The sequence below is a fragment of the Oxyura jamaicensis genome, chromosome 3 (assembly GCF_011077185.1).
Source record: "Oxyura jamaicensis isolate SHBP4307 breed ruddy duck chromosome 3, BPBGC_Ojam_1.0, whole genome shotgun sequence".
Classification (NCBI taxonomy): domain Eukaryota; kingdom Metazoa; phylum Chordata; class Aves; order Anseriformes; family Anatidae; genus Oxyura; species Oxyura jamaicensis.
In genome coordinates this window covers 114,717,516-114,729,947 of record NC_048895.1, presented here as the reverse complement: position 1 = coordinate 114,729,947, position 12,432 = coordinate 114,717,516, and the positions used below count along the sequence as shown (strand labels likewise).

The 12,432-nt window shown below is 41.4% G+C and overlaps 1 protein-coding gene across 9 annotated transcripts in view; it reads left to right on the top strand.

Moving 5' to 3' along the window:
* The window catches only part of PKHD1 (PKHD1 ciliary IPT domain containing fibrocystin/polyductin), a 253,587-nt gene that overhangs the window by 131,953 nt on the left and 109,202 nt on the right, over window positions 1–12,432 (top strand). The window lies entirely within an intron of this gene.

Below are 12,432 nucleotides of genomic sequence, written 5' to 3'. Positions count from 1 at the left end.
ACCGTTTTGTTGAGGGAACTTAGCTGTATGGATAGCCACAGAAATTATAAATATAATTTGGCCTCTGGACCAGAGGACAGTCTTTGGTTTATTTTGTTTACTGATTTGGATATGGCCTGTCCAAGCCTGATTTTCTTCTGAGGTTCTCAGCAAGCTTCTTGTCTTTGTTACCTGGTTTTCTATCTATAGTCTTGATCCTGTCTGGAGACAGTTCTGGCAGTGTTAAGTTGACTTTTAAATGGTGATTGTGTTATATTGCTATTTTGTCCCTCTTCAAATTGCTGGAGGGATATAAATGGGCTTTTGCAGTACTGGGAATCCAGCTCAAGGTGGACACTGACACTCAGATGTTCAAAGTGAGATTGATGACCAAGCCCCAGCCACAGTCAGGGATTTAGTGGGTGAATTGGGAACTTTGCCAAGAATTTCTGACTGCTGAAATATAAAGTAGATATAGATCATGAGAACACCTCCACTCGTGATAAAATGCAGAAAAAAGGTTTGAATTTAATTATTTTTTTTAAGTCATGCTCTGAGGGTGTTTCCTTTTGTACTCATTGTGAGAGATTTCCAGATTTCCCTAAGAGTTCCTAAAGGATATGAGGTCATGAATAGGTTAGTTTTTCATGTCTTCAGCAGAATATTTTTGGCATCTAATTTCATTTCTTTGTAAGTTCCATAAGCATTTTATGATTTCATGGGCCCAGCTGTCATGCAATAGCCAGACATATTGTACAGAAGATATAATAACTTCATGATGCATTTAGTTAAAAGAAAAATTTCTGGTAAATAATTTTCTGCCATTCTGTTGCAGCCATCTCTTATCCCAGAATCATAGAATGGCTCAGGTTGAAAGGGACCTCAAAGATCACCCAGTTCCTACCCCATGCCATGGGCAGGGATGCCACCCACTAGATCAGGTTGCCTAGGACCTCATACAGCCTGGTCCTGAATACCTCTGGTGATGGGACATCCACAACTCTGTCAGTTCAGATCATCAAACCTTAATAGGTTGACCCAGGTGCACAAACTAAGCAATCTGTTTCAGTCTATATCGTTATGGCTTACTATTGATATTATGAAATCAAACAATGGTACGAAGGAGATATGAAACTCCAGAGTAAGCTTTTGTTACTGTGGGAGGCAGGGCTTTCTTGACAACTAGTTAATTGTTCTTCTGAATTAGTTACGATACCAGTTTCCACTTGATTTCAATGGGCACTTGTGATAATACTACTGTTTATAGACTGAAATGGAAAAACAAAAACAACATAAAACAACAACAACATTTCTTTGTCTTAAATGGCAGAGGAACCCAAAGCAGAAATGAACGAATCATTTTATGGATGAAAGCAGCTACAGTAAAATTGTGATGTAGCTCTCTGAGGTTATTCAGCACTCAAATATTATGGGAACGATTTAGCAGGTGAGCCAAAAATATGAATTGATTCAAACTGAGTTAAGACAAAAACTTTAGATATTTTCTTGAAGAGCATGTGTAGTCACCATGTGGATATTGACAGTGTCCTATTACAGCTGATGGAAACCTGGGTCCTTGATTTGGTTGCCCATGCAGAGGTGTATGGTGACATTTAACATCCCCTATGATAACTCACTTTGTTTGTCACTCTGGTGGCAAAAGATCAAGGATCTCTTGCACGTGCTGTATCAGATCTGCCATGTCACACTGGTATTTTGGATTCCTAGAGACATTTTAAACAACACCAGATTCATGTTTCTCTGGTTCTTCTCTTAGGGGCCAGTCAGCTAAATTGCTGTTTGGGCTTGACTGTACTTACTACGATGTTAGTAACTATACTGCGTATTTAGTTACCCAAAGCATCTATAAACATCTATAGACACTTATGTGCCTTAATCCTAAACTGAATGCCACGATTTTCCTCTACTTGCCTTCTACACTGGTTTGGGGGGAAATAAGACCTATGCAAACACAGGGAGTGTTTGTGCATGTATATATGTATACACATATATATATATAACTGCAGTGTGTCTCTCTTTTTGACTTAGTTTTGAATCCATTCCCAGTTTCATGTCTTCTAATATTAAAGGATCATAACGGTCCCTGGCACAGTTTTGGCCCATGACAACTATGCCACTCCCAAGTAATGTCTAGGTAAAATTTCAGGGTCAACATGACCTGGGGACCATGTCCAGTAAGACAATTTCTATGTGACCATGTTTTTTGGAGGCTGAAGGAGTAAGATGGTATGAATACAGCTAGACCATACCAGGTGGCCCCAAGGCCAAAGTACAGGTCACAACACCAGTTAGCTTATCCATAGAGGTGTAGCTGCAGGTCTGTGTCTGCTTACATACCCCATGAATAGATGAGACAGTTTTGTTGGAGGAGATCTGTATGGATAAAACCATGCCTTATGATGTAAGCTACATGTCTGCTTTGCTGGTATCTCTTTGCACTCCCATGCCCACTGTAAGATTGCAACAGAATGTTACTTTTAACCTTTTTTTTTTTTTTTTTTCTTTTTATTCTGGAGACGTAAAAATTGTTCTGGAGAGTTCAGCCTCCTACTTGCATCGTCTTATATCCCACCTTTGTAATAATCCAGTCCTAAAGTCCAGCTCTTTCCCACTGGCTCCTGAATGCTGTCCCAGAAATCTGCTGCTGCTGCACTTGCCTCCCCAAGGTGGATTTTCTCTTGCCTTCGAACAGCTGGCAGCTAAAGGGATCCAGTGGAGAAATACTGCTCAGCCAAGTACTTCCACCACTTCTGTTATGTTGGAGGAACTCCTGACATAAAAAGAAAAGGGGAGAAAAAAGGATTTTTAGTAATCTAAGCACCACTCCTGCTTTTTTTCCCATGCTCACCTTCCCTTCCCAGTGTTCCTCTCAACATTTCACTTTCTTTTCAAAGTACGAGTCTGATTCGTTATCCATTTTTTACCATTTCAGGTTAGTAGTACAAAGGCAGCAATGTTGAAGTGCTCTGTTAGAGCACTGTTATTAATTCATTTCTATCTTATAACTCATGTTTTAGAAGAAATATTTTTTTTTTCCTTTGCAAACAGGAAAAAAAAAAATATCATGTGTTCCTTTGAAGTGGAAAACTATATGACTTTCAGCTACCTGCAGGCTTTGGATGTGCTTATTTGTTTCAACTAGTGAAAAAAAAAGCCTGCACTAAATTAAGAGTTTGGAATTGTTCTGATTTAACAAAGTGTATTGATTAGATGGCAAAATACAACAAGTTGTCTTTCCGGATCACTTAAGCATGAGGTCTTATGCAATCTACTTCATTTTCTAGCCCTTTTTTTTTTTTTTTTTTTTTTTTTTTAACCTTGATTATATGGACTGGAGCTCTTTGCTCAGTAATGTGTGGTTGGTGTAGCTTCTCACCACACTTACTGTAGATTTGAGTATTTTTGGGCACTGCCACAATATATAATAATAACTCGTGCCAGGTAATGTCTTCAATACACACCATTCATCCTTGAATCAAAAGGAGTGTAAGAGGAGCAAGTACAAATAGGAGTTAATCTGCACCATTGTGGTTTGAGCCCTGGTCTAAACTTTGTCTTCTCTGTAAATTGCTTAAGAGTTTTAGATAATCATAGAATCACTAAAGTTGGAAAAGACCTCCAAGACCATCTAGTCCAACCATCCCCCTACCACCATGATATGATCATATAAGTGATCATATAAGTGACTGAAGCACTCAGTCCCCTAGATATGATTTATAGCAATCTCTTATTTCCAGCAAGTCCCCTTCCTGTCCTTTCTTTCTTATTCACCTACATGAACTGGGAGTCAATTTATGTCAAAGATACTTGGCAGTCCCAATAGCCAGCTGTTAGCCTGCCCTCTTGAGGACTATGCACTCACCAGAATAACCTGAGAGACCGAAAACATCTTCTCTGTGCTGCTTCCAGATCCAATCTCATGAGTAGCTCCTACCAGCCAAATCACTGTCATGTTAAGTTGAAAGACTGTCAGCAGGCAGCCAAGCAGAGCAGGCAACAGCTGGCGTTCAAAGCAGTGAGTCAGGGAGGCTTTGGTCACAGAGACAATGCTCCAAAACGGACCTGGTGGAGGAACAGGGTGGGGAGCGAGAGGAGCTGGAGGGGATGAAGGATGCAAGTCAATTAATAAAATATCCACAGCGTGACATGAGGATGAGGGGGTGGGGAAGAAAAGGAAAGGGTGAATTTTGTCCAGATGTATTTGAAGAATGTTCACAATAAAAAGGGAATAGTTTGGGATTAATACAGCAAAACATGACTAGGAGCAATTGGCAGAGGTTGAGCAGACAGAATAAGAAAGATAGGCTGGGTGACAGGAAGAATTTCCTAGCAATGCAGTCTCTTGGATTCATCTACCATCAGTAAAAAGATGAAAGTACTGTTTGGGTACTGATGCTTGGGTTTCTTCAGTTTCTGATAAGCAAAGAATTGTTGTGGAAATAACCCTTCAGTGGTGCTCTACCACCTTTGGAGCACATGACCTGTAAAATCTGCACTTGCTAGTTCATAATTGTACTTACAATTTGTGCTAAGTCCCTGCTGTCGGGAGGGTGGGGAACAATCAAAACCAGGCATGAAAAACGATATGCGCGCCTCAAGTCCAAGCTTTTTGCACTGAAGCCACGTTTGTTTATCATCAAACTGAAGTGTTAGCACAAGAGCAGGCTCACTTTGATACGAAATCACACCGTACAAGGAGAAGATTTCAGGCAATAGCAATAAAACCATTTCACTTCCTGTGCTCAGTAGCTCTCTTTTGCTCTAGGTTGATGCAGTCTCTGTGCTCCTGAATAAATAGTGTGAGGTGCTTGGCATGGTGGTTTGTTTTTGCATCCCCCAAAGACTGGACTCCAGATCCAAAAATCTTAAAGGCAGTTAATGGATTTTGAGAGGGGAGTCCTTTTATGGAAAGGAGGGAGGACAGAAAACAAGCAACCAGTATTTGGTGACCCTGCTTGAGCAGCGATTTGGAACAGATGACCTCTAGGGGTTGATTCCAAGCTAAAACATTCAGTGATTTGCTCACACAGGAGGGAGACCGCTTAGTTCACTGTGGTTACCTCTATCACAGGAACCTCAGATTCATTCCCTGACTCTGCGGGCAACTGCCAAGTCTTGACAACAGCCAAGTTGTGGAGACCTTAGTCTCCAAAAGATCAGGCAAGCTGCATCAGCACTACCTTTTGGGAATGTTCCCCTGCTTGGGATTTGTCTGGGATAGGACTGGTTGGTACAAGCCGAAAGCATGTCCAATACCATTTAAATAACTTAACAGTAAAATGTGGACAACTGAAAGCTATAGAGCCCAACTCTTTATCTTTGTGCTCTTTAATTTACCAGGGTACAATAACATATAGGCACTTTTTTTTTTTTCTTTCCCCAAATGTGTTTAGAAAAAATGATATATATATACATCTATATCTATATGTATATATATATTTGTTGTTGGAGAAAAAGCCCTTGGAACCCTTTTTGTTGTTATAGAAGACAAGACTATTAAGCATTTATTGACTCTCTGTCCTGAACTTTTTCACCCAACAACTTCCAGGGTAACTGGGATCCATTTCCAAGCCTGCATTGCTGTAACAAAAGCCTTCTCCACGAAGTCCAGTTGAAAGTTAAACAAATGTGTCACTTAAACACCCTTTAAAGAGGGTTTTTATGTCTTTTAAAAATGTAATTGAAGCTTATAAAAGTCTTTATAAATTTATATGCGGGAAAGTTATTGAGTAGTCTGAAGAACAGCTTATGCCATGGCACAGCACAGCGTGGCTGCAGGCTAGATACGGCTGCTCCAAATGCCACTGCTACCCATATTAGAGTGAAAATATGAGTCTCTATTAATATTAAAACAAATTTTCATTAAAAAATTGTCATAACATGATTAAGTGACTTTAAAAGTTTCTTCACATTATGCATAATTTTTACAAGAGGAGTGCATTAGAATAATCGGCAGCCAGGCAGCACCTTGCGGCAAAGGGGACTCCAAACACTTTGCAACCGCACGTACCAGAAGGAAGTTGGCTTCTTGTTCCCTTTCAGTTGCTTTCCCCTCTCACTGGGGAAACCTGGGACTTGCTCGGCACCAGTCTTGTAGTTTGAGCCCTTTATTGCTTCCCTCTTCTTAGTCTGCTGCAGAGGAAAAGATTAACTTCTTCTTTATAACCTTAATTCTTAAATCTGGTCTAATATCCTCTCCTGTAGTGCATGCATTCAGTTGCTGCAAACCCAGGCACTACTGATGGCTTAGAGTGAAAAGAATAGCATACCCCCTACCTCCGTGTCTTTGAGTCTTGAAGAGAGTTCAAATGGTTACTCTAGTTTTGCTTTTCCTTTGATATTTACTTACTGTGGTGCCTTCAGATGAACTCCCACCTGCTGTGAAACACCCTGACTGTCACCGTTTTTTTACTCAATGTGTATGTGCTCAGCTGCTCTCTGGTCAAATATCTTCCCTGTGTACATGACTGGATTCATACATGGGGCAGCATGTGCGCTCACTTGGCCTCATAACCCTGCCTTTTTCAAGGCTCCCGTGACATAGGGTGGATAAGCAAAATAAGTAAATATTTAATAGTTGGCTGTTGAGTGTTCAGTCAGCCAACACATCAGCTGAGCTTCACAGTTTTGTCTGAGTCATCCCACCAAAGCAGATGAGAAAAATTTGGTACCCAGTATAGGAACCCCTTCCATTTATCCTGCAGCCTAGGGTATTGGAAAGAAAGACATATCCTGCACAGTGTTTTGAGTATAAAAGACAAGATGTGTCCCCAGGCCTAGCCTTCAGCCTGACTATTGGCTGGGATGTTCCTGGGTGCAGGGGGAGTATTTAGCATTGAGGAGGCAGATGATAGCCCTACACTTTCTTTGCTTGCAAGGAAAATGTTGGCAAGCTGTTGGGATGTTCTTATGGCATGGGTAGGTCCAAGCTATGTCTGCCAGCTGAGCTATGGTTGACAGTCAGCTGAATATGAGCCAGCAGTGTGCTCAGGCGGCCAAGAAGGCCAGCAGCATCCTGGCTTGCATAAGAAACAGCGTGGCCAGCAGGTCCAGGGAAGTGATTGTCCCCCTGTACTCGGCTCTGGTGAGGTTGCACCTCGAGTACTGCGTTCAGTTTTGGGCCCCTCGCTACAAGAAGGACATGGAGGTGCTCAAGCGAGTCCAGAGAAGGGCAATGAAGCTGGTGAAGGGTCTGGAGAACAAGTCTTATGAGGAGCAGCTGAGGGAGCTGGGACTGTTTAGCCTGGAGAAGAGGAGGCTCAGGGGTGACCTTATTGCACTCTACAGGTACCTGAAGGGAGGCTGTAGCGAATTGGGGGTTGGTCTGTTCTCCCACGTGCCTGGTGACAGGACGAGGGGGAATGGGCTTAAGTTGCGCCAGGGGAGGTTTAGGTTGGATATTAGGAAGAACTTCTTTACTGAACGGGTTGTTAGTCACTGGAATAGGCTGCCCAGGGAAGTGGTTGAGTCACCATCCCTGGAGGTCTTTAAAAGATGTTTAGATGTAGAGCTTAGGGATATGGTTTAGTGAAGGACTTGTTAGTGTTAGGTCAGAGGTTGGACTGGGTGATCTTGGAGGTCTCTTCCAACCTAGACTATTCTGTGATTCTGTGATTCTGTATCAAAACCAAAGAACTATTAGCCCTAAGATCATATTAATCTGTAGAGGATTGAATGGGCAACAGAGGTTCAGTAAAAACATGACCAAAGTATGTGCATATAAGTCTTTAAACCCATCTTGGATGCTTCAGAGCCCTTACCTGATGTGGGATAAGTGGGGCGACGAAGTTGTCGTCTACAGGTCTATGCTTACAGTGCAAAGATGTTTGAACTGAGTGCTTACTAACCACAGTACAGCCCAGAATTTGCACATGAATTTACTTGTCTTTAAAATACCAGCCTGTAAACTATAGAAGCTGGGGAACTGATTTGAGAACAAGGATTACTTAGGTAGAAACGAGCAGTACCCAGCTCAAAAGCTGTTTTAAAAGACGCCCTCTTAGCTTGTCGTTCACAACACTCTCTGCTCCTGGGAGATCATCTCAATGCTTCTTCACTTCAAATTCAGAAGGCTTATTCCACAGAGGCTGCTCAGGATCAGGGACAACAATCTAGTTACTTTCTAAAAGACCCCTGCTTGCAAAAACTCGTTGATGGGAAGGTTTCCTAATACAAGGATGATTTGAATCAAATGCTTTCTCAACAAAGATGCACGCATTTACTGAAAGCAGCTGAAAATTCTGATTCTTGGCAATTAAAGTAAAATGAACCATTCTTGGGCCTAGCATCAAACCTGTAAAGTGTTTGGTATGGCTATAATTTGGAATTAGCCTCCATTTGGCCAACAATAAATTGGACTGTTGATATAAACATTTGGTGTCCCATTTGAAGTTAGATGCTATATTGTTTCCTGTTTTAGGAGAGGGATAATCATAATGGATTATTACACAAATGTATCAAACAGAAAGCATTTAGAGCTAAACACAGCGTCTGCCTTCATACACACAGATATGGACCCTTAGGATAAGTAAGCTAATGGTAAACATAAACAGGAGAGTTAATATTTGTTCTGCTTGATGTTGTTGATTGGTTTAACAAATCCTTTGTGGGCCATCTATGTTGAACAGTTCTGCACAATGCACTTGAGCTAAATTACATAACAGTTTATATGATTACAATTGGTAAATTGTTACTCAGACTGTAAAGTCCTATCTAGCAATCCTGCCATATTTCTAGAGCAAATTGCTCCTTAATTGAAACCTGCTTCAATATAAAAATACAGCCTTTTCAATGAGTCATCCTTTTTTTCTCCTTACAGTTTGTAAAGGCTTCCAGCAGTTTAAAGCGAGGGTTAATTTTGCATTAAGACCATTGCCTCCTAGTTTCTTTCAAATAAAGCCAGGGGAAGTTCAGGGGAAGGCTCTTTCCTCTGATAATGAAGCTCTCGACGTTAATGATGCGTGCAGGCTCCCTCAGATCCTCTGAATTAGAAATACTCGCGTGTGCGAGCGCTACTCTGCTTCATTAACATTAAGGAGAGGTAGATTGGTGGCTATTTAGGGCACAGTGAAATCGCTGGCTATTTAGGGCAAATGGAAACGGTGCTAATTGTGGCTGGTAATTCCATTAGTAGGATGCTTCTATTTTGGTGTCTGTTTGGCATATAGGTGAAAAAAACAAGCCCGCTGACATCCTTGCAAGGAGGATGCAGTATCAGGCTCATTGTTTCCTTGTACACGTTTTCGGTGCAGAGTTGCAGTTTTCCAGGTGCCCCAAATTTTTGTTTTGGTGGGGTGCACTATGTCAGGAGCAGGGCATGTGCTAGTGGGTGCAAGACACGTGAAGAGCAAGGACACAGAGTCCCAGGGCAAAGAAACCCCAGAGGTTTCAGGCCATAAGATGCCAGGCAGACTTTCTCTCTGGTTCCCTTTCCTTCCTAGGTCATGAACAAACTTCCAAATGAAGGTCAGGGAACCCAGACTATCTTGCTGTAAGCTGTGCAAAGCTTTCCTCTGCAGAAAAGCTTTATGGAATTAATTTTTTTTTTTTATTTTATTTTCCCCCAAACAAAAATTCCCCAGTGAAGGCTCCTGTAAAACTGGAAGGATGCTTTTAACTTAACTGTATCCATCTAGAAGTTAGCTGTGTTCAAGAGAGTTAATTGAGGTGCCCTCATAACCTCACATCAAGATAGTCTCCAACTATCTTGGACTCACATTGCATTCACAAGTCAGGGAGTCTGCTATGCTAGTGTGGCATTGCATCCTAAATTGCTTACAGACAAATCAGTGGACTTTTATCCCTCCTTGTATCCCAGCAGGATTGCCCCTTCCTGGCTTTCTTCTCTGTCTTTATAACTTCTTGGAAGTACTGGGAAGAAGCCCCCGAGATGAGTGGTCAAAGCAGTCTCAGCAGACTTCAACAATGAAGAACAAAAAGAGTAAAGAGCAAAAACACAAGGATCTATACTGCACAGAGGATGCGTCAGAGTCTCCGTCACTTACTGTGGCATTGTACACCTTTGTTACTCAGTCAGGCATTTCCTGATGTGCAACAGAGTTTAATGTTGCACCACACTATATTCGGTATGCCACTGCTGCTAAAAATGTTTTCTCGAATACCTGTGCAGGTGCTGATAACTGTGGCAATAATGTGCTTGTCATTTACTTGCTTAATTAGCAGCCTAATATCCTGGTCCAGTTAATGCCTATAAGAGGAGGTTTATTAGTAGTACGAAAGCTGTTTAAGCCTTATAAACTCCTTCCAGTCAGTTTCATTGGTCTGCCAATATCTTCTGGTTGAGTGATTCTTTGCTGATTCACACTTCCCCTGTTTCCCACTGCTGTTTCTCAGCTGAATGTTTCTGGGTAATCAGAAAGCCCTTTGCCAACGTGACAGGCAACAGAATAGCAAAAATAAATAAATAAATAAATAAATAAAAATTAAAAATTGAACTGATTTTAAAAGAGAAAAAAAAAAAAAAAGAACACAACAAAATAATCTGCAAGCAACCCTCTTCCAAGACAACTGCTACAGTAGTTTTCTTTTGTCTCTGCAGCAGCAATGGGGAGCTGAGACAAAAATTGCATGTATCAAAAGTCAAATTGCAAGATGGCATGAGCTTTAGCATTGTCTGTCTGAGTAAGAGAGTCATATCCAGTCTAAAGCACAGAGTAATACGCTAAGATGGGCTCTTCTCCCAAGCACTGAGTGATAAGACAAGGGGAAATGACCTCAAGTTGCACCAGAGGAGGTTTAGGATATCAGGAGAAATTTCTTTACTGGAAGGGTTGTGTGACATTGGAACAGGCTGCCCAGGGAAGTGGTTTGAGTCGCCATCCTTGGAGGTCTTCAAGAAACGTGTAGGTTTCGAACTTTGTAGCATGGTTTAATGGTGGACTTCATTAATAGGTTAAAGGTTGGACTAGGTGATCTTAGAGGTCTTTTCCATCCTGGATGGTTCTATGATTCTAGGATATCTAGTTGTGGGCTAATATTCTGATAGCTTGAAATACCATTTCAAAAAAAAAAAAAAAAAAAAAAAAAAAAAAGACTTTATTTTTAGCTCAGTGTCAGCTCAAATGCCAAAACTGACTAAGAGGACTAAAGTTGAAATCGTCAACTTGCCTTGATCCTACAGCAGCACTTGATTCATGCATAAATCTGCTGCATTCATCTTTATGGCAGAATCATGGCCCCAGGACACGTTGGCAAGCCAGCAAGGCTTCTCCTCTGCTGGGAATGATGTGCAGACCTAGGACATGTATCCCTATCAATTCTCCATGCATAATACGTAGAATGCAAGAAGTAGGAAGAAACTTGTGAGTTGTGGTTCTGCAGCTGAAACCACAATTTTCTTACAAGCACCTCTAGTACTGTGGGGGCATGGGATGGGAGACGCTGGTGATGATGGGGTAAAACCCTTTCTGGAATGGGAAGTCTTCAACAGGAATTGTGGATGCTGCTATCAGAGTTCCTCCTGTATTTATAGTGGTTTAGCCAGCCTTGCATCAATCCCTTCTCAAACCAACTGGGATTATGCTCAGGATAGGGAATAATCTCTGCCAGTTTCTACTGAGAAGGGTGCCACAATGTGATGCATCAAATTCTTAGACAAGCTTAGGCAGTCTGTGTGTGTATTTGCAGTAAGGTGACAGGGAGGATGTTCTTAGGCTAGTATTTAATCTTCCTGACTGTTGATATCATTATGTGATTTCTCATGTGGAAGTCTTGTTGCACAAATTCATTCAGGTCATGGAGAAAAAGCAGCTCCAGAGAACATTTTAGCCCACCTCTCATCTGACATTCTCTGGAGGAGCTTGATGCTCCTTGTTGCCTCTAGAGGGAGCAGGTATGACCATAGTTCAATGCTTAAAATTAAAAAAGGTGAATTCCAGCTGCTGTGACTTCACTCTCCATGTGTCTTTCATATATCACGGGCCTGGGTGTCATCTACCAATTTGAGTGAAACAGTATTTTAGCACCTTCAGTCTTGAAGACTTTTTCTCTGTTGATATTTAATGTGAGTGGCATGATCCACTTACAAAATAAGTCCATCTGTGTTGCTTTATAAGGCAGTAAGGCCTTCTATGGTGTCTTTGGAGGCTGCTCAAAGATCTTCTCGGTCAAGTTCCAGATGTGGAGCAGTAGCACAGTGTAGCTAACGAGAGCATAGTTTAAACCATAGCTTCTATCAGTTTCAAGAGCTGTTGCAGCTATGCAAGATGCTGAGGACCAGAATAAAAATATTTGTTTTGAAGCAGCTTCTGATCAGACATGAAGATATGATGTTGAATATCTGATCATCAGAAAGGTTAGTGGGCTTTCATCTTTATCCTTTCCTTCACACAGTTTGTTGCTTTCAACAAACGAATTCCTGAAAGCAGAGTATTCCGTCTTTTTACACATTACATTACACAGCATTGCATCTTA